Source organism: Lactuca virosa, chromosome 3 (assembly GCF_052849685.1).
Source record: "Lactuca virosa cultivar CGN04683 chromosome 3, Lactuca_virosa_CGN04683_v6, whole genome shotgun sequence".
NCBI lineage: Eukaryota > Viridiplantae > Streptophyta > Magnoliopsida > Asterales > Asteraceae > Lactuca > Lactuca virosa.
In genome coordinates this window covers 338,865,647-338,893,054 of record NC_136428.1, presented here as the reverse complement: position 1 = coordinate 338,893,054, position 27,408 = coordinate 338,865,647, and positions in this window count along the sequence as shown.

Below are 27,408 nucleotides of genomic sequence, written 5' to 3'. Positions count from 1 at the left end.
GATTCTTATCAAGACAAACACATCACACAATTGGCCTCAGTTGGTCTTTGTTTTATCCAAAACATCACAACTTACCAATTTCAAATGCACAAGAGTAGGGAACATTTTACTCTTACATTTGACAAGTGTTATAAACCTTATTTAAGATATGTCACTCAAGTTACAATCTTGGAGTATGACTCTAAGAATTGTTTTGGAACGAAGTATGACTCATCTTCTTGATTTAACCATTTCAACAATTCATGATTCCTCTTCTTAGCCATAGGAATACACTAAGATGACCTTAAAGGACCAATTGTGATATGGTTTCTTAGTCATTAAGATGATCACAAAACATGATACTAAAGTACTCTCCCATCTTTTCAGTTTTGAGAAACTTTTATCTTTCTGCCTAATTTGATTCTTCTCATTCGTTCTGCCATACATCGAAACTTTTCCAATGTTTCAGAATTATACTTAAACTTGTAAGTATAACCATATTTACTAAACTTTAGTAAATAATGACGAATAGTCTTATCGATCATTGTGCTGGACTTGACCAGTGCACAAGAATGTATACTCGATCCCTTAGTCCTTCACTTGACTCACATATACATGTGAACAAGGAATTAGTCTTAATTTTCCAAAGATGAAAATTCTCATTCATCATACAATACAACTTGCATGATTCCAAGTTTCGTTCCAATTGAAACTTGGGTGATGAGAATCTTTCCTTATTTGGTAAATTTAGACACTACCACAAATGAAAGAATCAAATTCATATTTCCATTATTGCTAGAAACATACAAACATCAATTTTTCATAAATGCCATTGCAAGGAGATATAAAATAAAACAAAATTTTATTTATTAATAAAATGTGGAAAAAACTTTTTCCTTACAATGCAACTTTAAATGAAAACTATGCTATTGCATATTTCCTAGCAATCTATCATAACTCCTAAGCATTAGCTAAAAAATCCGATCTTCGAACCATGCAATTGAAATCCATCTTCGCGATCAGATTCAGCATACTATTTTTTTAAGCTTCCTTCCCTTTGCTTGATCCTGCAAAACATCAAAATGCAACCTAGTCACATCATGTATTAACAATCAACAATTAGGAACTTAACAGAGTTAGATAGTGGACTTACCTGAAGCAGAGTCAAACTTTTTGATTCTTCCTTCTCTCAGATCTTTCAGGTAGTCAGGGCATCTTCGCAACCAATGCCCCTTCTCTTGACAATAAAAACATATAGACTCTTTGGGAATGGTACACGAGACTATCACAGACTTAGCCTTTCCCTTTACCTTTTGATCAACCGGGTTGACCAAGGTCGATCCCTTTCCATTGGAAAGAGAAAGCTTTTTTGGACTTCTAATGTTACCATTGTCAATGTCCATGGAAGTTTGAGAAATAGACCTTCCACCCAAATTTACTTTTCCAGTGTGCCAAACATTGCTGATTCAGCAACAACAAGCAAATAAGAAAGATCTATTAGGGTCATGTCGTGATCTGTCACATAGTAGTGTTTAAACAACTCACTATATGACTCAGGAAGTGACTGAAGAACCCAGTCAATAGCCAACTTCCTTGGGAAAACGAAACCCAACATTCTCAACCTGTCAATGTGTGACTTCATCTCTAAGACATGAGTACACACAAGTCTTCCATCTTTATGTTTCATTGCAAGTAGGGCTTGAGTGATCTTGAACTTTTCAAGTCTTCGAGCTTATGGGTCAGGGAGAATAATTGGAGGAGGTGGAGGAAGAGAAGTATGATTTCCATGATCCAATCGCGGGACATCATCTTCATTAGGGAAGCTTGTTCCAAGAGATTTGGGAAGATCATAATTGTCTGAGCCAGACATCTACAATGGGAGAAATCCAAGTTAGTTGATTTTAAATCCTTAATATAACACCCAATATGAAATATTAAGGATAGGACCCAACACAATATTTTATAACTTGAAAGAGGGATGCCATAATCCAAGCTATAAAATATTTGAAGGTAGGCGAATGACGATTCACCAATTTCCACCATGAAAAACAAAATAGGAATTAGGTTTTAATTGGTTTGAAACTCCTAGATCTTTTAAGATTCATTGAACTTTTCAATGGCATGTTTAAATCTCGATTGTGCCCTCTCAAGTTTGTGACTGGGATGCCGAGGATCACAAACAAGGGGTGAATAACCATGCAAATTAACTTGGTACCCTTAATTTTATCACCTAATCGATGTGCCGGTTACCCACACGCGCTCCACCGATCTATGATAAACATTAAGTCACCCTTTGCCACTCTTACTAGTCCATGTTAGTGTGTCGGTTACTCACACACGCTCCACCAACGACTTGGTAAGGTACAAAGTGTAATTTCATGGGTTAGCACCAAATTCACATTTTCCTAAAGTAACTAAGATTGGGAATTTATAAAAGGTTTAGTTACTTTATATATACCATTATACTTATAATGAGAATTATAGTCCTTGTCCTACCCATTCGGCTAACGACACTCCACCAGTCAAGCAAACGGTGGGTGAGAGTGGACACCCATTAAGCTGTCATTTTATAGGTAACAACCTTATACCCCCCTTATAGACCGGCTTCGTGAACGAGGCCTACTAACAGTAAGACTGACTTGCTCTTATACATACATACATACATACATATATATATATATATATATATATATATATATATATTATTAACTTATAATACTATAAAGTATAAGGGTTGAATTTTTACTTTTAAAACTCTAGGGTTTGGAATTAAAGTGTGTGTGAGACTTTACAAATTTCAAAACTTGAGGGCAAGTTTTGAAACTATTCAAAAATCTTTTCATTTCTATAACCTATGAGTTTAATATGGATTTTAATGGCAAGACTCTTGAAAATCCATAACTTGAGGACAAGTTATGGAGGTCATAAAGCAATTTTATGGGAAAAGACTCTTCAAGTTCATAACCTAAGACTCTTTAATAAGAAAGACTTTTGGTTTTCAATAACTTGAGGACAAGTTATGGAATCCATTAAAGGCTATTTAGATCATCTAATAAACAAACAAACATGTCAAGCAAAACTATGATCTAGATTAAACTCATATGAACAAGACAATTCAAATCTAACAATTTTCATGTAATTAGCCTAACCATTAAACTAATACAAAACATGAATCTATTGACAGTTATCTTTGGAATTGGATTAGAATGATCATTACCACATCAAAAACATGTTTATAAGTTTAAAAAAAGCTTAGGGTAATGATTCTAGTCCAATTCCAGCCTTAAAACACGAAAATATGTAAACTAGAAGACCAACTCGCTGAGTTCTATAAAGAGCTCATCGAGTTTATTCTTTAACTCATGAACTCGTCGAGTTTTTGGCCAGAACTCGTCGAGTTTTTAGTCTGGGCAGATTCTTGGTTTTGAAAATTAAGTTGCATCAAGTATAATTGAAAACAACACTAGGCTCTGATACCACTGAAGGGTTTTGAGCATTCTAACACTCCTATGGTGTACATGCAACCCTATAAACATTGGATCTAAGTTTTCTCTATTATACATGCAAATATTCAATATTCCAAGGTTTCATCCTAACTAGCATAATATGAAGTATATTCAATACAAGAATCTAGTAGAATGACATACCTTTTGCTTGTGGTTGATTCCTTGGAGCTTCAAGAGTCTAGCACCAATAATGTGGATGCCTGAAGTGGAATCACAAATCACCAAAAAAAACCTTGGAGAGCTTGAGAGAATAGTAACCACACTAGAAATCGGCCCACTCTTGTATACTCACACACTAGTGCCATTTCATGTGCCAAAGACCTCTTTATATAGTATGGAGGATTAGGGTTACATTCATGTAAACCTTAATACCCATGACCTTTCATTTCCATAGGATCCATGGGTTAAAAATCCATGGACTATCCATGCAAGCTTAGCCCAACCTAAATGAACTTGGCCCATGTTGTATATATAAGAGTCCATATTTAATTAGTTCCTTTTGATCACTAAATTAATTCTAAATTAATTCTTGATCAATACTAATTAAATAATATGATTTTATATTAATATATTACAACTTATAATATATTAATAAACCATAGACATACTATTCTCAAAATACTATCCATACAAATTGTTTCGGTGAAGTGAAACCCTAATGGACCATGCTACTCTCGGGTCAAGTACATACCAATATTAGTTATGGGCTTAGACATCTAATCCAATAGTATCTTGGTGTCAGGATCACTACTTTGGTAGGTATCATTGCTTCTATCCCAAACACCAAGGAGTAGGGGGTCTGACCTGTGGCTACTTTGGAATTAGTCCTATCTTCCCGTAAGACGAAAGGAAGCTCTTCTGCCCATCTTCCTTTCTTTTTATGTAACCTTTTCTTCAAGTTGTTTACTATGATCTTATTGATAGATTCTGTTTGACCATTAGCTTAGGGATGAACAAGAGTGGAAATTATTATTTTGATTCCCCAACACGTGGAAAAGTCTCTTGTCCACTTGCTTATGAATTGGGATCCATTGTCGCATATGATTTCAGCAGGGATCCCGAACTTGGTCAAGATATTACATTTAATAAATAAGAATACCTCTTTGTCTCTAACCTGAATGAAGGCTCTAGCTTCGATCCACTTCGAGAAGTTATCAGTCAGCAGCAACATGAAGAGTTTTCCTCCTGGAGCTATTGGTAATTTTCCTACTATATCCATTACCCATTTCATGAATGGCCATGGAGAGATAATAGGATGTAGGGGTTCCACCGGTTGATGTAGGATTTGCTATGTCTTTGGCAAGCATCACACGTTTGAGCATGTAGGAAAGAATCTCTCTTATTGGTTGGCCAGTAGTATCCTTTTCTCAATACCTTGGAGCATAAGGATCTACCCCCAGTGTGATTGCCACAGTCTCCTTCATGTACGTCCTTCAAGACTTTTGCAGCTTTAGAATCTTCCAAGCATCTGAGGTATGGACGTGCCATAGACTTTTTATAGAGTTTACCTTGGATTATTACGAATCTTGAGACTCTTGTTCTGAATGCTCTTTTGCTTTTTTCTTCTGTTGGGATCGTGCCATTTTGGAGATACTCCATAATGGGTTGTATTGGCATCTGAGTGTTGCGTCTTGGGCTAGTTACTTGTTAGCCCTGTTTTGTAACCGGTTTGGGCCTGTCCAACCATGTATTATTTTATTCTACGGTTTTTGTATTTAAGGTGCATGCATGCATCGTTAGTAAAAAACGCTTTTATTATTCCTATCATAGTATTCTAAACCCTAGATCGCCTCTATAGTGGAAGTTCTTAATCGAACTCTGCTGAGGCGTGACTACGTTTGAATCATAAGCATTATATTGATTCTATCTTGTGTTCATTGTCTTGTTTGATTTAGTTGTTTGTTCATCATTGATTTACCCAGGATTATGAAGTCTGGACGCATCACTTCGAAGATTATGTGATTGGTTCAGAAGAAAATGGGTATCTGATTTGGGAAGCAATCACAGTTGGTCCGTTTGCTCACTCAAGCACTTCAAAAATTGTCAAAACTCAAAAGGAGTACAATCAGCTCGTGAATGATGTGAAAGACATTCCTCAAGACGAAAAAGAGAAGTTTCAGTGCAACATTAAAGCTTTAAGAATGATTAGGTTTGCTTTACAATCGGACACGTTTCGATTGGTGAGTTCATGTGCTACAGCGAAGGAGATATGGGATAGGCTAAAGGAATTATATTCTACGGATGAAGATCTGGAGCATTCGATTCAAACTCTATTACTTTTTGAATTTGGTGACTTCAAACAGAAGCTAGAAGAGAAACTTATTCAGGATTTTGATCGATTCAATCATCTTCTTAGTAAGATGATAAAGCATGGGACTGAAAGGAAAGTTATTGAGTGAAGGTTACCTTCATGAATGGTCTTAGACCCGAATGGATGGCAGTTGTGTCTACAGTGAAGGCACACGAACAATTCAAATCCTATTCTCTAGCGAAGCTGGTGGGAATTCTAAAGTCCCATGAAAGTGCGGTGTCAAAGGAAACGAATGTGGTCTCCAGCTTGGGTTCGTGTAACACCAGCCAAATTAGGGTCAAAATTAAACTTTTATAAAACCATAATTGGGATATACCAAGTGGTAGATATCGTAACAAGGTTTTCATATGATATAAAGAACGCTAAAATCCGAGTTATAACGAATAAGTTATGACCAATCGAAGATCCGCGACAATACCGGTAAAACACCGTTAAGCATAAAACGAGAAATTTCAATAAGATACTTTTCAACCTTAGGTGTCTAAATGAAAGTCATAGATATCCCAAAACCGTGAACATACATAAAAAGAACGCCCAAATCTGACTTCGTATGAGGAAGTTATGATTTATCGGAGTTTCGGATATAGCGGTAGACAGCTAGAAACTCGAAATAGAGATCGAGCGATTTTTAGCCGACACAACCTAAACGAGAATCGAAGGTCTCATCGATGGTATTACAACGGTAAAAAGTCTGACGAAAACGGACATCGGATGAAGAAGTTATGGATTTTTAACGGACTTTTTGTAACACTCGTGTTTCTAGCCTAGGCATTTATATTGAGGTGATAGTCTAGGTTAACCTTTGTAACTCATTTTGAAGAAATGAAAAGGAATTATGTGAATATTATGTGAATTATGTGTTTTATGATTAATTATTAGGGTTTAATTAGTTAAGAATAAAAATGAGCGTCAAAAATAAATATTAGATAAAGCCGATATCTTTACATAAAGTTGTAGTGGTTGAAACAAGGATTACGGGGATATAAAGAATACCAAAATCCGAGTTATAACGAAAAAGTTATGACATGTCGAAGTTTCGCGACAAACCGGCACGGGGCCAAGTGTCGTAAAAAGTGAGTTTTTGATAAACTACTTTTTAGTCTTAGTGATCTAAACGAAAGTCGTAGTATTCGTTAAACCGAGAAGTTCGATAAAAAGAACGCCCAAATCTGACTTCGTATGAGGAAGTTATGATTTTTCGAAGTTTCAGCTTAGCAGTAGACGGCTAAAAACTCGAATTTTAGATCGAGTGATTTTTCGCCGACACAACCTAAACGAGAATTGAAGGTCTCGTCATTAGTAGCACAACGGTAAAAAGTCTGACGAAAACGGACGTCGGATGAAGAAGTTATGAATTTTTAATGGATTTCCTGTCCCGGTCTGTTAAAAATAATAATATAAAAATTAAAGTCAAAATTAGCCGACGAAGTCTAAACGAAAGTTGTAGAGCGTAATTTTACCTACGCGTGCATATAAAGAACGTCAAAAACGAAGCTCGTATGCAAAAGTTATGGATTTTAGAAGTTTTTGCACAAAAACCGAGAAAATTCGCATAGTCACGTTCTTGCCACGTCACCCTCGCTCAAAACGCGCCACGTGTCCAAAATACTGCTGAGTCATCCGAGCTGCTAAGCCATCCGAGCTGCTGACTCATCCGAGCTCCTGATCTGATCCGAAGTGGTCCACTGAGAAGGCGACACGTACCCTCTAGCACATGTCCGAACCCTCGCAAGGCTGCCACAGATGCTCCTACTTCGGACCTACGCTTCGGTCCAATCACAAGCCGCCAGCAGCCACTTCGCACGCGCAGCCCATGTGCGAGCCCTCCCTGCGAGCCCTCGGATCTGTGACGCGTGGCTTCTTCTCAGCCCTTGGATCAGAAGTCTCGCCCCTACTCGCCCCTATAAATAGGAGGGTGCGAGACCTCCCGGGTATATTTTGGAAACTTGTCACTTTTAGCCCCTAAACCCATATTTCTTTCATCTTAACATCCCCCAAAGCCCCGGTATCGATTATAACCCCCGGAATACTCCACGAAGTGCCCGAGAATCCCAGAAAATTTATCTTTTCAGTTTCGAAGCCCGACCTTCGCAAAGCCCGGTTTCTCAATAAAACTCCCGGTTTTATTAGAAACGATCGTTTTAAGCAACGAATTGCTGCCCGATTATCATCAAATCAGGTGAGTGTGTAGTCACTTTCATCTTACACCTAGATATGGAATATTTTCTATAAAATACGTGCTATGTGTAATTATATTAAGTGTTTATTTGAGGTGATTGTTGAATAGATGTTTTATACAAGTTTTAAACTGTATATGCTTTTTATCTACAAAATATGTTGGGTAGATGTAACACCCATAATAAGAAAGACCAAGAAAGGAAAGGAAAACCCTAAGTCAAGGGGGTCAACTCGTCGAGTCCAGGGTGGAACTCGACGAGTCCGAGCGGGATCCGGGTCGAAGAGTAAGTAACCGACTCGACGAATCGCCAAGAGGACTCGGCGAGTCCGGTCTGAAAAGGAAAACCCTAAATCCGGGACTTTGTGCACTATATAAACATCTCATTCTCTCCCTTAGGGTTCTCTATAGCCTCTCTTATCCAGAACAAGAAACCCTAAGCCTCCATTTTAGCACATTCAAGCTTTCTTGCCATTTTGGGTGATTTGAAGGAAGAAGGAGGAAGGGAACCTTTGGTGATTCAAGGATTGGCTTTAGATCCAGAGTTGGTGTGACTTTTCAGATCCCTTGAGGTAATAAGTTGACCTTATTGCATTTAGATCTATCTTATGGTTGAGAGTTGGGCATTTTTGGGTATGGAGGAGGTTTATTTCGAGTTTGGAGTAGATCTGAGGTTGCTACCTCAGATCTAGGCTATTAAGGATCCAGAAAGCCATAAAGTTTATGCCAATAAGTTGTTGGTGAAGCCCCTTGGTCACAAAACTTAGCCCTACAGTGTTTTAAGCCCATATCTCTTTGGTTTCACGTAAAGTTTGCAACTTTACGTGAGGAATAGACTTGGGAAGGGTGGATCTATGAGTTGGAGCCCCTGCATGGCTCGAAAAGCCACTGTATGGATTAAGAACTGAAGCTACTCGGCGAGTCACATGGGTGGACTCGGCGAGTTGGATGAAGATAGGCAGGAACTCGACGAGTTGGAAGAACAACTCGGCGAGTCTGTTGAATATTGCCATGGACTCGGCGAGTCTGTTCTTGGACTCGACGAGTCGGATCGCAGAACCTCAACCTTTTCTGGTTAAGGCTCAGATCAGTGAGTTGAATGGTGACCCAGTGAGTTGGACAGGATGGGATTCAGAGATCATTGAACTCGACGAGTCTTGGGGTGACTCGGCGAGTTGGGTCGCATTATAAGAGTTCTGAGTATATGTACTCGATGAGTCAAAGGACTGACTCGGCGAGTAGAGTCAGCCAGAAAGATTGACTTTGACCAGAGTTGACTTAGTTTGGTTTCTAGAGTTCAGTTTGGAACTAAGTGAGATGTATATTGATATTGGTAGCTCGGGGAGCTAGTGGAGCAGCGGTTCGGAGAATTGTCGGTCAGCAGCAAGAGAGTTATCAGCAAGTTCAGCAGTGCAGGTGAGTTTCCCTTTGTGTGAATGGGTCTAAGGCCACAATGCCGGCCCATGTAGATATGAGTAGGAAGACCCAGGGGTTAGCCCTAGGCACTGTATGCCAGAATGATATTTAGGACCAAGGTCCATTGATAGCGGGCAGGTGCCCAAGGAATAGTTTGCATGATAGAGTATACTTGTTGTCTGTGTGATACTTGTATGTGCCTGGTAGGGAGGTGAGTGTGGGCGAGGTCCCGTATCTCACCAATAGCAGAGTGTGGACGGTGTTCTACATGTCATTAGCAGCAGAACAGGGGCGAGGCCCAAGTTAGGGAAGGAGTGAGTGTGGGCTGGGCCCGTATCTCACTATCAGTAGGAGCGTGGATGGGGTTCCATGACTCATCAGTAACAGGACAAGGGCGAGGCCCAAGATAGGCGAGGCCTTAGGACAGGATTCATTAATATATGTTTAGCTTATGTGTTGTGATATGTTTGTGTGGTAGTATATGTTACCGGGCGAGGCCCAGTGACAGGCGAGGCCTAAGTGAAACAGATCTGTATTCTGAGCGGGGCTCGAAGCTAGGCGGGCCTTGGAGCGGCGGGGCCGTTGTAGCGGGCGGGGCCCGAGGTAGGGGGTGAGGCCCGAAATAGTGGGCGTGGCCCAGTATGTGCTGTATGTGCTTATGCAGGGTATGTGTTTGGTTGGGGAACTCACTAAGCTTCGTGCTTACGGTTTTCAGTTTTGGTTTCAGGTACTTCCGGTAGTGGAGGGAAGAGCTCGGGGTGATCGCATGGCACACACCATTGATTAGTCAGTCTGGGATGTTTACTCTGATAATGAAAATATGTTTTGGAAATGATACTCTGAATTCACGTTATGACTCATGATATGTTTTTATGAATATGGATTTGGTAATGATTTAAAGAAAAATTTTTGGTTCGGATTTTTGGGACGTTACAAGTTGGTATCAGAGCCTTGGTTTGAGGGATTGGGACATACCCTCGGGTGTGTCTGAACTCAAACTAAGGGATTGGACTAGAAGTTTTCAAAATGAAAAGACAATTTTGTAAAAAGAGTTTTTTTTAAATGAAACAGTTTTAGAAAAGCGAAAAGAATTCAGAAGGAAAAGAATTTTGATAAGAGAAAAGGGTGTGGTGCATGCAATCAGCCGAGCTCTAGTAAGTACCCCAAAATACCCATACAAGTTTATGTTATGATTATCAGTTAGTAGAACAACATGCTAGATTAGGACTAAGGATCTAGGGAGGATGCCTTATGTGCCTGTTATATGTGCTTTGAGCTGCATGATAGTGCTGGTTAGACAGTAGTAGGATAGCCTGTTTAGGTTATGCCTGAGTTTATGAGCCTAAGTCGCATGCTAGAGCAGATTCTTGATATGAGATTATGATTACTTGAGTATGTTATGGTTAGATTTTCCCTTGTCTGAATGCTGCTTGCTTTGTGCATTGTGGGATTCTGAGTGATGGGAGTTAGCCATTAGGTGAATACGTCACGTCACATGTGGTCAGGGTTGAATAATCTCAGAGTGTTGGATTTGGCCCTATTGCGCAGCTCTCGTTTGAGTCTAACCGTTGTAGGGACGAGTCTTTTACTCGAAGGATTATCTGAGCCTCGTCACATGTGATGGTATTCAAGTGATGGCTAATTGGCATCACAAGGAGGCCTTCAGCAGCTGAGGACTGGTTTGAGTTGAGTCAGAGGTTTCCCTAGGGTAAGCCTAGGATGGGATAGTGCTGGGAGCTATAGTAGTAGAAAAAGGGACCTGGTGGAGTCGAAGCAGTTCTTGAGGAAAGTACGGATAGATGTGGAAGGTAGTATGGTCCCGTACTACTGAAAGCAGAGGATCCGTACTCGATTCGAGAAAGGCCGAGATGAGACCGGGAAACTTGTAGTGTGTATGTATGATCCCTCAGCAGTGATGAGTATCATGATAGTTATTGCGATATGTTTCAGCATGGTAACGTTGTGTGAGAGACCAGTGGGCGGATCAGGCGCCGGAGAGGGATCAGGCTCAGGTTCAGGGGCCGAGCAGCTCGAGGAGCGGATGAGGGAGTTGATATCAGCTGAGGTTACGCGCAGTATCTTAGATCAGACTCCTGTGATCTTTGGCACGGTCAAGGAGGGTATACTGGAGATCTTGGATGAGAGGCTGGGAGCCTTTCGTACCAAGATAATGGCTTTGATGGGAGCGCGTACTATGACATTCCGAGAGTTTAGAGCTTGCGGAGCGCCAGATTATCACGGGGCTAGGGACCCCATCGCTAGCAGCAGGTGGTTGGCCGATGTTGCCAACGCATTCCGTATGAGTCGGTGTCCCGAGGGGGACAAGGTCAGACTCGCCTCCTGTCTTCTGAAGGACAGAGCGAGGGATTGGTGGGAGGAGGTTGGTCACGCCATTGGTGATGATGCCGCGTTGGACGCGATGACCTGGAGCGATTTCTAGGCCAGGTTCAGGGCTGAGTTTTCGCCGATTATTGAGGTGCAGCAGCTAGCACGGGAGTTTCAGGATTTGCGCAGACTACTGAGACTGTGGCGAAGATCACCGCCAAGTTCAGGGAGAGGGCCCTTCTTGTTCCGCAGTATGTCGCGGACGAGGAGATGAAGAAGGCCCGATATCACGAGATGTTGAGGGCTGACATCAGGGAGTTCGTGAGCAGGTCCGGCTGTAAGACGCTGGAAGATATGATTTCTCGGGCTAGAGAAAGGGAGATTGATTTGGAACAGATCCGGAAGAGGAAGCCGGATGAGGTTCAGGTAGCCACAGGTTCGGGCAAAAGGCCGAAGGGGTCAGATTTGAGGTCGAGGGAGTACTAGAGCCGCGGCCGATGCGGGAGGTGCGGCAGGATACACGAGGGTGCGTGTAGGAGTGGTAGTGGTGGAGATTCAGGCTGCTTCAAGTGCGGCCGGACTGGTCATCTTAGCAGGGATTGTACTGCTACCACCACACAGGGATCAGACCTGATATGTTTCCACTGCAGTCAGCGGGGCCACAAGAAGGCCCAGTGCCCCAGTTTGTTTTCGGCAGGACGGGTGATAGCACCTGCCCCTGCAACTCTGAGGATCACAGATGGCCGTCAGGGCCGAGCAGAGGCACTTGCGGTAGGAGGCAGGGCTTTTCAAATGACTACCTTGGAGGCGCGAGCAACGCTGGACGTAGCAGGTACGCGACTGTCGCTTTCTGTTTACTTCATTCATGGTTATATTGTTATGGTTCTGCATCGTTGGTGGTGTAAGTATTTTAGAATTGAGCGGCTTGCTTGTGATTTAGTTATGCCATCTGCATGCCTTTGATAACAAAATGGTAGTTAGGGGTCGTGCCTTATGGAAGCAGGTTACTTAGGATGCAGTAACTATAACATGATTGTGTGGAACTCAGTAGTGACCCGCTGGATTCAGAAAGGTGTTATTGAGTGATGGATCGGTTAGATCCCTAGCTATGGCAAGCTTGGTTCTTCAGCAGATTGATTGCGGTATAGCAGAGAAGATGGGGAATTCTTCTCAGGCATTGAGCAGTGAGGTATAAGCAGGATCAAAGTGGGGGAGAACCCTCCGAGTGTACAAGGGTATGAGCACGCGAATCCAGGATGAGTACACGACCTCTGAGAAGGAAAAGAAGTAGCACAACGATTGATGGATTGAGGAGTTCAGCGTTGGGAGTTTGAGAAACTTCCCAACAGTTAGTTCAAGTAACTGAGATGGTTAGTAGCTGGTTGGGAATTCGGGTTGGAGGGTCGCTTGTAGGACTCGAGAAAGTTGGAAGGAGGATTTTGAGAACGGTTAGCATGGGATGCTTTTGTGTTAGCAGTCAGTGGCAGAGACAGCAGGTAGAGCATGGTAGAGCGGCGGGAGAGCCGCAACATTTTTTGTCAGCAGCCAGTGAGTATGGAAAGTGTTGTAAGACTACGGGTAAGCCGTAGCATTCACTAGCAGCCAGTGAGTATGGAAAGTGTTGTAAGACTACGGGTAAGCCGTAGCATTCCCTAGCAGCTTAGTTAGTGGAGTGTGGGCGGAGGCCCGTATCTCCTAGTTAGCGGATTATGGGCGAGGCCCTTATCTCCTAAGTGATCAAGGTGGGGATCAGGAATGGGTAGTAGATGAGAATAGTATGGAGCTAGCCTGCATAGCCGGGTGAGACCCGTGGGCGAGGCCCGTTTGTGAGTAGCAGTATAGGTGAGACCTGAGAGCAGGGTTGCTCAGTAGTATAGTCGGATGAGACCCGTGGGCGAGGCCCGTGAGTTTTAGTAGCTCAGGTGGGACCTGGTAAGGACCTTAGGGTCAAGTTAGGGGATCGAGGATCCCAGGACTTGTAACGCCAGGTTGGCAGAGTAGAGGGGGCAGTATTAGGTAGCCTAAGTTTCCTCGGAAGTCGCTGGGAGCGACTAGAAGTTTGTCTTGGGGCTAGCGACCGGTGGGAGCCGGTAATCCAGATATTTATAGATCAGTAGGGACCAGGGTGGTCTCGGTTCATCCGGAAGGCGGATAAGGGACAACAGAAATTTTCAGGCAGTGGCAGTGATGGTAAGCAGATTATGGTGGAATACAGTTAGTTGATCGAGGGGTGCTATGCACATCACAGCAGGTTGGATAATCTCAGAGGGAAGGGTTTGACCCTGTTGCGTAGCTCTTGTCTGAGTCTAACCGTTACGGGGATGAATCTTTTACTCGAAGGATTATCCGCACCATTCGCTGAGAGGGGTGTTCAGCACTAAGTTATAGTGATGAGAAGTGTCCAGTGGATACTGGCGGTAATGACCCGTACTAGAAGTAGCGGGAGTAATGGATTGGGTGAAGGATAGGACCTTCACAGTGACAAAGGAAGTAGTTGGTTATGGAACGTTGCCTCGGGGAGTGCCAGAAGGATTGGCAGTTGAGTAAGTTGTGTTTCCAGGATGGTTAGGGTTAGGGTAAACCCGAGAATATTATCCGCAAGGATTAATGTTAGTCAGAATGACCGGGCGGAAGGCCAGCGAAGGTGGTTAGCGGGTGTTAGGTCTACCAAGCAGAGTGTTGAAAGCAGATTGCAGGGCGATTGGCCGTAGAGAAACTTCGAGGACGAAGTTTAGTTTAAGTGGGGGAGAGTTGTAACACCCATAATCAGAAAGACCAAGAAAGGGGGTCAACTCGTCGAGTCCAGGGTGGAACTCGATGAGTCCGAGCGGGATCCGGGTCGAAGAGTAAGTAACCGACTCGATGAGTCGGCAAGAGGACTCAGCGAGTCCAGTCTGAAAAGGAAAACCCTAAATCCGGGACTTTGTGCACTATATAAACATCTCATTCTATCCCTTAGGGTTCTCTATAGCCTCTCTAATCCAGAACACGAAACCCTAAGCCTCCATTTTAGCACATTCAAGCTTTCTTGCCATTTTGGGTGATTTGAAGGAAGAAAGAGGAAGGGAACCTCTGGTGATTCAAGGATTGGCTTTAGATCCAGAGTTGGTGTGACTTTTCAGATCCCTTGAGGTAATAAGCTGACCTTATTGCATTTAGATCTATCTTATGGTTGAGATTTGGGCATTTTTGGGTATGGAGGAGGTTTATTTCGAGTTTGGAGTAGATCTGAGGTTGCTACCTCAGATCTAGGCTATTAAGGATCCAGAAAGCCATAAAGTTTATGCCAATAAGTTATTGGTGAAGCCCCTTGGTCACAAAACTTAGCCCTAGAGTGTTTTAAGCCCATATCTCTTTGGTTTCACGTAAAGTTTGCAACTTTACATGAGGAATAGACTTGGGAAGGGTGGATCTATGAGTTGGAGCCCCTGCATGGCTCGAAAAGCCACTATATGGATTAAGAACTGAAGCTACTCGGCGAGTCACATGGGTGGACTCGGCGAGTTGGATGAAGATAGGCAGGAACTCGAAGATTTGGAAGAACAACTCGGCGAGTCTGTTGAATATTGCCATGGACTCGGCGAGTCTGTTCTTGGACTCGACGAGTCGGATCGCAGAACCTCACCCTTTTCTGGTTAAGGCTCAGATCAGTGAGTTAAATGGTGACCCAGTGAGTTGGACAGGATGGGATTCAGAGATCGTTGAACTCGACGAGTATTGGGGTGACTCGGCGAGTTGGGTCGCATTATGAGAGTTCCGAGTATATGTACTCGACGAGTCAAAGGACTGACTCGGCGAGTAGAGTCAGCCAGAAAGATTGACTTTGACCAGAGTTGACTTAGTTTGGTTTCTAGAGTTCAGTTTGGAACTAAGTGAGATGTATATTGATATTGGTAGCTCGGGGAGCTAGTGGAGCAGCGGTTCGGAGAATTGTCGGTCAGCAGCAAGAGAGTTATCAGCAAGTTCAGCAGTGCAGGTGAGTTTCCCTTTGTGTGAATGGGTCTAAGGCCACAATGCCGGCCCATGTAGATATGAGTAGGAAGACCCAGGGGTTGGCCCTAGGCACTGTATGCCATAATGATATTTAGGACCAAGGTCCATTGATAGCGGGCGGGTGCCCAAGGAATGGTTTGCATGATAGATTATACTTGTTGTCTGTGTGATACTTGTATGTGCCTGGTAGGGAGGTGAGTGTGGGCGAGGTCCTGTATCTCACCAATAGCAGAGTATGGACGGTGTTCCACATCTCATTAGCAGCAGAACAGGGGCGAGGCCCAAGTTAGGGAAGGAGTGAGTGTGGGCTGGGCCCGTATCTCACTATCAGTAGGAGCATGGACGGGCTTCCATGACTCATCAGTAACAGGACAAGGGCGAGGCCCAAGATAGGCGAGGCCTTAGGACAGGATTCATTAATATATGTTTAGCTTATGTGTTGTGATATGTTTGTGTAGTAGTATATGTTAGCGGGCGAGGCCCAGTGACAGGCGAGGCCTAAGTGAAACAGATCTGTATTCTGAGCGGGGCTCGAAGCCAGGCGGGGCCGTTGTAGCGGGCGGGGCCCGAGGTAGGGGGCGAGGCCCGAAATAGCGGGCGTGGCCCAGTATGTGCTGTATGTGCTTATGCGGGGTATCTGGCCGAGAAATTAGGGGATGTCAGACTTTTCCTGTCCAAGTCTGTTAAAAATAATATAATAAAAATAAATTCAAAATTAGCCGACGGAGTCTAAGCGAGAGTTGTAGAGCCTTTTCACACCTACGCGTGCATATAAAGAACGTCGAAATCGGAGCCCGTACGCGAAAGTTACGAATTTTACAAGTTCGGGACACAAAACCCGAGGCTGACTCAGCCTCACGACGTGAGGGAACTATACTCACGACATGAGCTCGTGACTGATGGGTTCCAGAGTGTCAGACACGTTAACTCGTCGAAGAGGATAATGCTGACTAAGCCTCACGATGTGAGCAATCCAAACTCACGACGTGAGACCCCAAATCAGCCCCTATAAATAAAAGCTTAAGGGTGTCGGGTTTGGTGCTCATCTCTTTCCATCTAAGTGCCGTTACTCTGCGTGATTACCTCGATAAGCCTTCCCGAAGCCCCGATTTTTCATACTTAAGTCCCAAAGGAAGTTCTACACTCCCGAGATCCCTGAGAATCCCGAGATTTCAACTCTCTCTAGTCAAAGTTCTGCTCGATTCTTCTCTCGACTACTTCAAAACAACCACTTCAATCAAGTGAGTTCATACCCCTTTTATACACCTTCAAATACTTTATAATGTACTTTTAATACATTTCGGGGGAGAATACAAATTAACACCCGGTTAATCCCGAGTGAAAACGCGAAAACTCTTGTTATACCTTGCAAGTACTAGATTTATACAAAATGCATAGTATCCAGGGTAGCCATCCTTGTTAAACCATTTTATGCATTCAAAGAAATTATGATTTATGCTTTGTCAAACATTTTGAAAGAGGATAAACATTGCATACAAAACTATCACTTTAATACAGACTTAGTTGAGAATCCGTGAGACGATTACATCTTCAATGCTACCTTTTTGTTAAAAGGTACTACCTAAAGTCCTGTCTATTATAACAAGAGTCTCCCATTTGGAGAGCATGTCAAATGTGTATAGATCTATACGAGAAGTCATGATCCCGCGCCCTGACTGTTAGCTACAGTCCTTTGGGTGACAGTTTGTCATAAACGTTTCGATGCCTGAAGACCGTCGCCACATGCATATTATGTTTAGTATGGTTATAAAACTCATCGGATAGACAATTATTATGGTATTCTGATTTTATGAACGAGTAGCTATTAAAACTATTCTTCATCTAACAAGTGCGATCTTCTTATAGCTTTACTATATAAAACTATGCCTCAACTTTTAATCATATCAGTTGCTTGTGATTTTCGGTCTTGGACATTAGAGACTGCCTGTTACTTTAGGAAAATAAGGGATTTTCCTGTATCCAAAACAATCAACTAATAGGAAAATAAGGGATTTTCCTGGTACAACTATTTACAATTCACAACGCGAACATTCATATGCATTTCATACTTTTATAAGAAAATAAGGGATTTCTTGGAAAACGCACGAACTTTGGAATGGAATACATTTTCTCAAAACCGCTTATGAACTCACCAACTTAATTGTTGACACTTTTTCTTTGAAATAACTTGTATTCTCAAGGAATCGCTAAGCAGGTTTGGAAATCATCTTTTGGGATTAACGTTCTGGCGTTAATGACTGCTTTTGAAACATGTTATTGTATTTATATTTTGAATATGTAACAACTACGATTATGTAGACACTTTTAAATATTTATATATATGGTGGTGTGTACTTTCCTTACTATGCAATTGTTATGATACTGAATATGACGTCCTCCGCCCCCGAACGTTTCCGCCGTTCTGGTTTAGGGGTGTGACAGATTGGTATCAGAGCTTTGTTTATAGTGAATTAAGTATATCAAAACCATTTTTGGTATACAACTATAAACACAACTGGGCAAAAACACTCTGAGTAAGAATCATACTTTTAAAATAAAATTTATTTAATTTTGTTGTAAAGTAGGCATGCATTCATTACATATTAATAACAGGGTCAGTATCATAATGAAAACAATATAGAAGTATTATAGATGAGTTGTACAATACAGGTATGCCTTGAGATACGTAATCGGGACTGGGATGAATATAGCCTGATCAACTATATTTGTCCGAGAGCCGACCAGCATATGCCAGGGGATAGCTACAATGGACAACAAATCTAAAACTTACCAAACTTATAAACCTTAGAATCAAACATAACATTTAGAATACTATAGGAGTATTTTATGCATACAATAAGTTTAACTTTGATGTTCAACCTTATGTGCCTTAGTTCTAGACAATCCTTATCTCCCTATTCTCGTACATACACAATGGCTGGATTCCGCCAACCAGGAGACCCCTACTACCCGAACCAAGACAGTGGAGAAAGGATAGAGAATAATCTGGAAGAAGAAATGCAAGGAGAATCAGACTCAGATCCCGAGGACAATAACCTACCCTTAGTGGCTCCAATTCAAAATCCTAATCCTCGACCGGAATTTCATGGCTCGACACCTCTATGGGCAACCAACCTGAATAGGTGGAGTCGCGAACAGGGTCAACCCCTTCCATACAATGGAGACCGAAACTTTAACAATCTAAGCGAGGGAGGCTCAGCAGACAGAGTCCTTCCTATATTGGTTCGCCAAATTGCTCGCATTGATGAACAAGGAAGGACAAACATCCATCGAACTGAGGAGAATGATGCGAACACTGGAGTCAATACAGTTCGCATCCGACAGTTAGAATTAGCTCACGGGAGAGTCATAAATCAAAATGAAGCTTGGCAGAGAGAGCTAACTGAAACTCAAACGGAAGTCAGGGAACTTAGAGCACGCCAGGCAAGGTATGAAATGTGTTTGCTCGAGATGGAACGTCAGTTGGCAAGTCAAAAGGCTCAGCAGAACAGTTCCCCCCGCCAGTAGAGGATACTCAAAGTAATACTCCTTCTTGTGGAATAACCTTCGTGCGTACTCAAAGTAATACTCTTTTCGTGTAAATATTTCTGTCTAGCAATTCCTGTTTCACTAGACCTCTATGCTGTCAAATTTTCCCGGTATAGTATGTTGTAGACATACGCCAAGGTTAAGTTTTCCAAATTCTATGTAACTTTTGTACCAACTATTATGACAGACCTCTTGTTTCCTTTAAAGATTATCTTTATCAATCCGCGCTTTGGCTATGTACGCAGTTCACGTCTTGAACTGTTATAGCAACTCACTACACTGTCCCTGTCGATCTAATCGATTGTAGTTCAATGTTATTGAACTCAACAACACTGGCGAAGTCTTGCCACCATTTCATCTGTAACCCTATAGCTGGAAAATGCCTTCTTGCTAATCAAACGAATTAAAGCCTTCGATAAACCCAACTTTTCTATCACTTACACCCTTTAGAGAGAGAGAGACGGTTATCATAGAATAACAAACCTTTATAACTTCAATTAGGGAAATCAAAGCAACGACGGAGATTAAAACGTGCCTGAGGAAAGGCAAGGACGCCGTGTTTATAAGATACAGGATATAACAAATCGTTACCACCGAGGAGAGGACAGAGAACAGAGGGAACCACTCGTGAAGCATGAGAGGTGGTAGAGAACCTGATGCGTCAGACTAATGAGTAATAATTATTATTACCTAATGAGTTGGTAAGTATAATACTCACGCTTTGAGATGGATACATCACATCCTTCTTCATGACTCGGAAAAGTAAAGGATATACCCTCTCCCAAAACTCATGAAGCTAGATCAACTTGAGATTTCAACATTTCTACCCTAAATTTCTAAAACTAAACGTAAATGCGATACCTATTTCAACCCTCAAGTATAAATACATCATAAGGAATGTAAGTCGGAACATTAGAAACCGAATAGCAAAGTGAGGAAATTATACGTATAGAGTCCAACTAAAGACGATCCTAGTTATTTAACCAACTCATTTCACATCATGTAACAGAATCATGTCTTCACCTGGAAGTAATCAACCAACCAACGACACACCACTTCTGCATATAGACTCGGTTACTCTTCACGCTGCAGTCACAATCGCCGTATCAGCCATCATGGCTTATATCAATGCAAGTAATGCTAGTAAAAATGGGAATGGTGTCGACAATTCAAATCTCTTCAACAATCAAGGAAACCAACAAGTGCCAACCCATAAGAATACCCCAACCCACAAACCTCGTAAGAGGAAACAAAAATCCTGGAATAGGAAAGGGAACAGTTTGAATCAAGGGCCTCCTAAAAGACAACAGATTGTGACAGCTCACACTGTTACTATTCCTACCACCCCAACACCCCTAAGGCCGTATAACGGTAACCAGCCTAAGTGCAACCGATGCAACTTTCATCATCACGAACCTTGCCGTGAAATGTATTGCGCTAGGTGCAACAGCAAGGGGCACACCGTCCGCTACTGCAGAGGACCAATCCAACTACCCGCTCTAAGTACAAATGTCGGACTTGGCCATACTTACTATGAGTGTGGAGCAACGGGGCACTTCCGAAGGGACTGCCCGAAAGCAAACAACAGAAATGCTGGCGGGAGAGGTCGAGTATTCACAATGGGCCAAGAGGAAGCCATTGCAGATCCCACTGTTGTTACGGGTACGTTTCCCCTCGATAACTCCTATGCATGCATTTTGGTTGTTAGTGGAGCGGAGATGAGTTTCGTGAGCCATAGTTTTAAAAATCTACTCAAACAAACAACCCAATCATTAAGCAAAACCTTCATAGTAGTAATAACAATAGATTGAAAGCACTGAAAACACATATATAGAATGCACTATCCCACTAACGAACACTTTTACTGATCGACTTCACTATTAATACAATAAGAAGTTCCCAAATAGCTACTAGAAATGGATTGGCTTGGTCTTCACAATACCAATTGCATCTACTATGAAAAGACCCTTCACTTTCTCCGTTGACTAAAAAAAAAAACCTTTCGATCTATAACGACAAACCCAGCACAATTTCCAAAATCATAGTTAGGTTTCAAAACCCCAAGGTACTCATGTGAGGAGTACTATATCTTTACAACCTTCCCGTAGTATTCCCCAACAGATCATTTAGAAATACCACGCGTGCAACGAGTCAACTTCAAGCTCAGAAACTAGGAGTGAATTCAACCATGAACTTCAAAACGAAGCTGCCCTAAGCATCGAGTGAATAGGCTAACATTTAGAAGAACATAAGTAAATAAACCCAAAACCACACGATCCCTATCGGTCGAAGCGATAGACGGAGTAATAAAGGTCCGCTGGAACACCCACATTGGGATCTGGATTCATAAAGGAACAAGAAGAACAAATGGACCAGAAGCACTCACACCTGCCCGCAACAATTGGAGTCCCAGTCGAAATGCGAATTTCGGGACGAAATTCTCTCTAACGGGGGGATAGTGTAACACCAGCCAAATTAGGGTCAAAATTAAACTTTTATAAAACCATAATTGGGATATACCAAGTGGTAGATATCGTAACAAGGTTTTCATATGATATAAAGAACACTAAAATCCGAGTTATAACGAATAAGTTATGACCAATCGAAGATCCGCGACAATACCGGTAAAACACCGTTAAGCATAAAACGAGAAATTTCAATAAGATACTTTTCAACCTTAGGTGTTTAAATGAAAGTCATAGATATCCCAAAACCGTGAACATACATAAAAAGAACGCCCAAATCTGACTTCGTATGAGGAAGTTATGATTTTTCGAAGTTTTGGATATAGTGGTAGACAGCTAAAAACTCGAAATAGAGATCGAGCAATTTTTAGCCGACACAACCTAAACGAGAATCGAAGTTCTCATCGATGGTATTACAACGGTAAAAAGTCTGACGAAAACGGACATCGGATGAAGAAGTTATGGATTTTTAACGGACTTTTCCTGTCCATGTCTGTTAAAAATAATATAATAAAAATAAAGTCAAAATTAGCCGACGGAGTCTAAACAAGAGTTGTAGAGCCTTTTCACACCTACGCGTGCATATAAAGAACGTCGAAACCGGAGCTCGTACGCAAAAGTTACGGATTTTACAAGTTCGGGACACAAAACCCGAGGCTGACTCAGCCTCACGACGTGAGGGAACCATGCTCACGACGTGAGCTCGTGACTGATGGGTTCCAGAGTGTCAGAAACGTCAACTCGTCGAAGAGGATAATGCTGACTAAGCCTCACGACGTGAGCAATCCAAACTCACGACGTGAGACCCCAAATCAGCCCCTATAAATAGAAGCTTAAGGGTGTTGGGTTTGGTGCTCATCTCTTTCCATCTAAGTGCCGTTACTCTGCGTGATTACCTCGATAAGCCTTCCTGAAGCCCCGGTTTTTCATACTCGAGTTCCGAAGGAAGTTCTACACTCCTGAGATCCCCGAGAATCCCGAGATTTCAACTCTCTCTAGTCGAAGTTCTGCTCGATTCTTCTCTCGACTACTTCAAAACAACCACTTCAATCAAGTGAGTTCATACCCCTTTTATACACCTTCAAATACTTTATAATGTACTTTTAATATATTTCGGGTGAGAATACAAGTAAACACCCTGTTAATCCCGAGTGAAAACGCGAAAACTCTTGTTATACCTTGCAAGCACTAGATTTATACAAAATGCATAGTATCCAGGGTAGCCATCCTTGTTAAACCATTTTATGCATTCAAAGAACTTATGATTTATGCTTTGTCAAACATTGTGAAAGAGGATAAACATTGCATACAAAACTATCACTTTAATACAGACTTAGTTGAGAATCCGTGAGACGATTACATCTTCAATGCTACCTTTTTGTTAAAAGGTACTACCTAAAGTCCTGTCTATTATAACTAGAGTCTCCCGTTTGGAGAGCGTGTCAAATGTGTATAGATCTATACGGGAAGTCATGATCCCACGCCCTGACTGTTAGCTACAGTCCTTTGGGTGACAGTTTGTCATAAACGTTTCGACGCCTGAAGACCGTCGCCACATGCATATTATGTTTAGTATGGTTATAAAACTCACCGGATAGACAATTATTATGGTATTCTGATTTTATGAACGAGTAGCTATTAAAACTATTCTTCATCTAACAAGTGCGATCTTTTTATAGCTTTACTATATAAAACTATGCCTCAGCTTTTAAGCATGTCAGTTGCTTGCGATTTTCGGTCTTGGACATTAGAGACTGCCTGTTACTTTAGGAAAATAAGGGATTTTCCTGTATACAAAACAATCAACTAATAGGAAAATAAGGGATTTTCCTGGTACAACTATTTACAATTCACAACGCGAACATTCATATGCATTTCATACTTTTATAAGAAAATAAGGGATTTTCTTGGAAAACGCACGAACTTTGGAATGACATACATTTTCTCAAAACTGCTCATGAACTCACCAACTTAATTATTGACACTTTTTCTTTGAAATAACTTGTATTCTCAGGGAACCGCTAAGCAGGTTTGGAAATCATCTTTTGGGATTAACGTTCTGGCGTTAATGACTGCTTTTGAAACATGTTATTGCATTTATATTTTGAATATGTAACAACTACGATTATGTAAACACTTTTAAATATTTATATATTTGGTGGTGTGTACTTTCCTTACTATACAATTGTTATGATATTGAATATGACGTCCTCCGCCCCCGAACGTTTCCGCCGTTCTGGTTTGGGGGTGTGACAGTTCGTTACCTTACTGAGTATGCCTTGATGGTTTCCAATCCGAGAAAGTTTATCAAAAGGAAGTTCCCCGCCAACAAGAACCGAAACTGGCAGGGAAGTTATAGTTCCGAAAAGGTGAATGTGGAACCGAAGATGGGTTCAAAGACTGAAGAATCTAAGAAGGAAACGAAGATTGGTGGCGACTCAGGTTTTGATTGCCATTATTGTGGAGGCAAGAATCACTTTGCCAAAGACTGCATGCTGAAGAAGAAGTCGGAAAGAGTTGATGAAGACGATGAGGAAGCGAACCTCCTGAGACGACTGGAGGAGATCAAGAAAAAGAAATCAGCAACTAACAACAATACCATGAATGCTTTAATTGTGCAAGGTACAGGTGATAACGATGAATTTGGTGGAGTTCAGGTGTGGTCCACAGATTCAGAGGATGAAGAAGTTAGAAATCCCACTCATGGCAAGGCTCTGCTGGTGAAAGAAGAAAAGGTTGAGGGAAGATGTCTGATGGTGACGGACGGCGTGTCACAGATGCGAGGATACACAACAGATGGTGGACTGGATGATGAGAAGGAGTGAGAGGATAAATGTTTCGCTGCGAAACCTGTCAGTGCACAGATCAACGAATGTGATGAGTTGATCAAGAAGGTACAAAATATTCTTATTTCTCTTAAAATACCTATTACTAACTATGAAAAGGAACTAAATGGATTAAAATCTAAATTTTCTAGTTTAAGTAGTAGTCTTACCCAAACTCGTGTCACAAACTCTAACCTGACCGATAAAATTAGCAGGGTATCGTCGAAGAGTGAGGAGAGGAGAATCTGGATTGAGCAGAAGGAGAAGGAATTAATTAGGTCTAGGGATGAATCTATCTATTTGCAACAAGACAATCTTAAGCTTTTAAAACAACGAAATGTTTTTTGTTTGATTGCTAAAAGTTTATATTTTAATATCACTCAGTTACATCTTGATTGTGAAGTAGGAAAGAAGATACATCGCATGATTTTATCCTTCCTTGAGTTAAAGGAGGATAAAGTCGACGCCGAAGCTTACAACTGTAAAAATGTTGTATCTTCTGATGAAATATCTCCTGCCTACAAAATTGGTCTTGACAAAATAGAGTCCTACATAAAGTCAAAAGACCATAAGGACATGCTCAAAAATCTGTTGGATGAAAACGACAAACTAAAACTGAGAACCGAGACTGTACAGAAATTTGATTCATTGAATGCCAAGTTAAGTTCAGAAAATAAAATTGATGTTGAAAATGCATCTGAACTTAATGAGGACGATGACATGAGTGAAATCTCTATAGAGGTTGAGGTGGACTGTTCTGAATTTTTCAAGAGCGAACCTGAAACAAATAAAAATCTCATTTCTGAAAACTCTGTTGAGTTCGCTCGCTCATCAATAGACAAGACTAAAGTCCTCAAAGCAAAAGCTGTTGTATATCAAAAGGTACAAACCACTCCAAATCAAGTTTACACAGTTCAAGGAGTCACACTACAACAGACAGCTGAACTAACAACATTGGTAGAAGAAGATAATGCTAATGGGTATGATGAGTTTTTCTAGTCATCACCGATAGATAACGCCGATGAAACAGAAGGTCTATCTCAGAAAACATCATGGAGAGTGAAGTGTAGGTATGTGGCAGAACCACTTAATGAACCTACACGATATGATGTGCCAAGTACAAGTGGTACCAAAACATCTTCAGGCGAACCAGTGATGGCATCTAGTGAGACATGTTCGTTAAAGAGCGAAAGTCGTGCTCAAGTACCGAAGAAAAAGGCCAATATTCACAAAAATCCAAAACAAGTGGCAGAACGAAAGCACCAACGTAACCTGAGATACAAGAAAAATCTCACAGAAAGAAAACAATTTTGGCGATCCCAAAATCCTCATTACGTTAGGTATGAAAAGACAGGTAAGTCACAAGGAGAACCAAGAGCCAATTCCACTTCACGAAAGCAGTCTCCCTTACGCGGCAAGAACAACCGAAACAAGGATTTCGGCTACTACCACAAAAACAACCAAGGGCAAAGGTTCGGTTCACAAAGTCTCAACAACCGAAAGGGTACTTTCGGTCCACAAAATAAAACAGACCGAAAGGGTAACTTCGGTCCCCGTGGTAATAACAACCGAAAGGAAGGTTTCGGCCCTCAACATGTAGGCAACCGAAAGGAAGGTTTCGGTCCTCAACATGTAAGCAACCGAAAAGATGGGTTCGTTCCCAAATCCACTTGTCAGAAGAACCGAAGGGAAGACAGTTTTCATTCTCAACCAAGGAAGAGCAATAATCAACGGTCCAACCTTGCTTTTAAATCTCTTTCTTCTCATTCTCGTTCTCATTCTCATTCTCATTCTCATTCATCTAAATATTCAAAAGGGAAAGGAAAGATCTTTCCAGAAGACGAAAGACGCCCGAAAGAGAACCAAAAGCATGCAGATGTCAAAACCACGAATCCTACGTCTAAATCAAATGAGTCCAAGTCAAATAAAATCAAAGTTTTTACCATAAAAAGAAAAGATGAAACAACACTAATAAAACGAACTTATCTCGTTGATGTTTCTCTTACTATTCCCTGTCCTGTAAAAAGGCTCACAAGGACCCAAGAAGCTTTGGGTTCTTAAATCTGCTTGATATTTTGCAGGTTATTCGTGACGAGCAGTTTGACGAAGAATGGTACATTGACAGTGGTTGCTCACGTCACATGACAGGTAGAAAGGAAGAACTGAGGGAGTTTCGGTCTCTCAAGGATGGTGGAATGGTGAAATATGGCAATAATTCGTTTGGAACTATCAAAGGCTACGGTATGATTACAAATGGTGACTTCTCGATCAGAAAGGTAGTATACGTTGAAGGGTTGCAGCACAACCTCATAAGTGTCTCACAGCTGGTGGTTGGTACCTGTTTGAAGGTCTCCTTTGATGACGAAGGCTCAAAAATTGTCGAAAAGAAGTCAAATAATATTCTGCTAAAGTCAAAGCGAAAGGGAGAAATGTACCCTCTAAATCTGAATCCAATTCGAGGGAAACCAGCTGTTTGCCTGCTAACGAAGGCACACTCAGACGAAAGGTGGTTATGGCATCGAAGGCTCTCTCATCTCAATTTCAAAGATATCAACAAGCTGGTGCTTGGAGATCACGTTCGAGGTCTTCCAGGTCTCAAATTTGACAAAGAACATCTATGTGCAGCTTGTGAGATGGGAAAGCAAAGTCGACAAAGTCATCCTTCTATTATCAACACAAAGGTGATAGAACCGCTAGAGCTACTACACATCGATCTTTGTGGGCCTTCCTCAATTGAAAGTATCGGTGGAAACAAGTATATACTTGTTATAGTAGACAATTTCTCTCGCTTCACATGGGTATTTTTCTTGAAGCAAAAATCAGAGGCAACTCCCAAGCTCAAACTCTTTATAAAGCAAGTAGA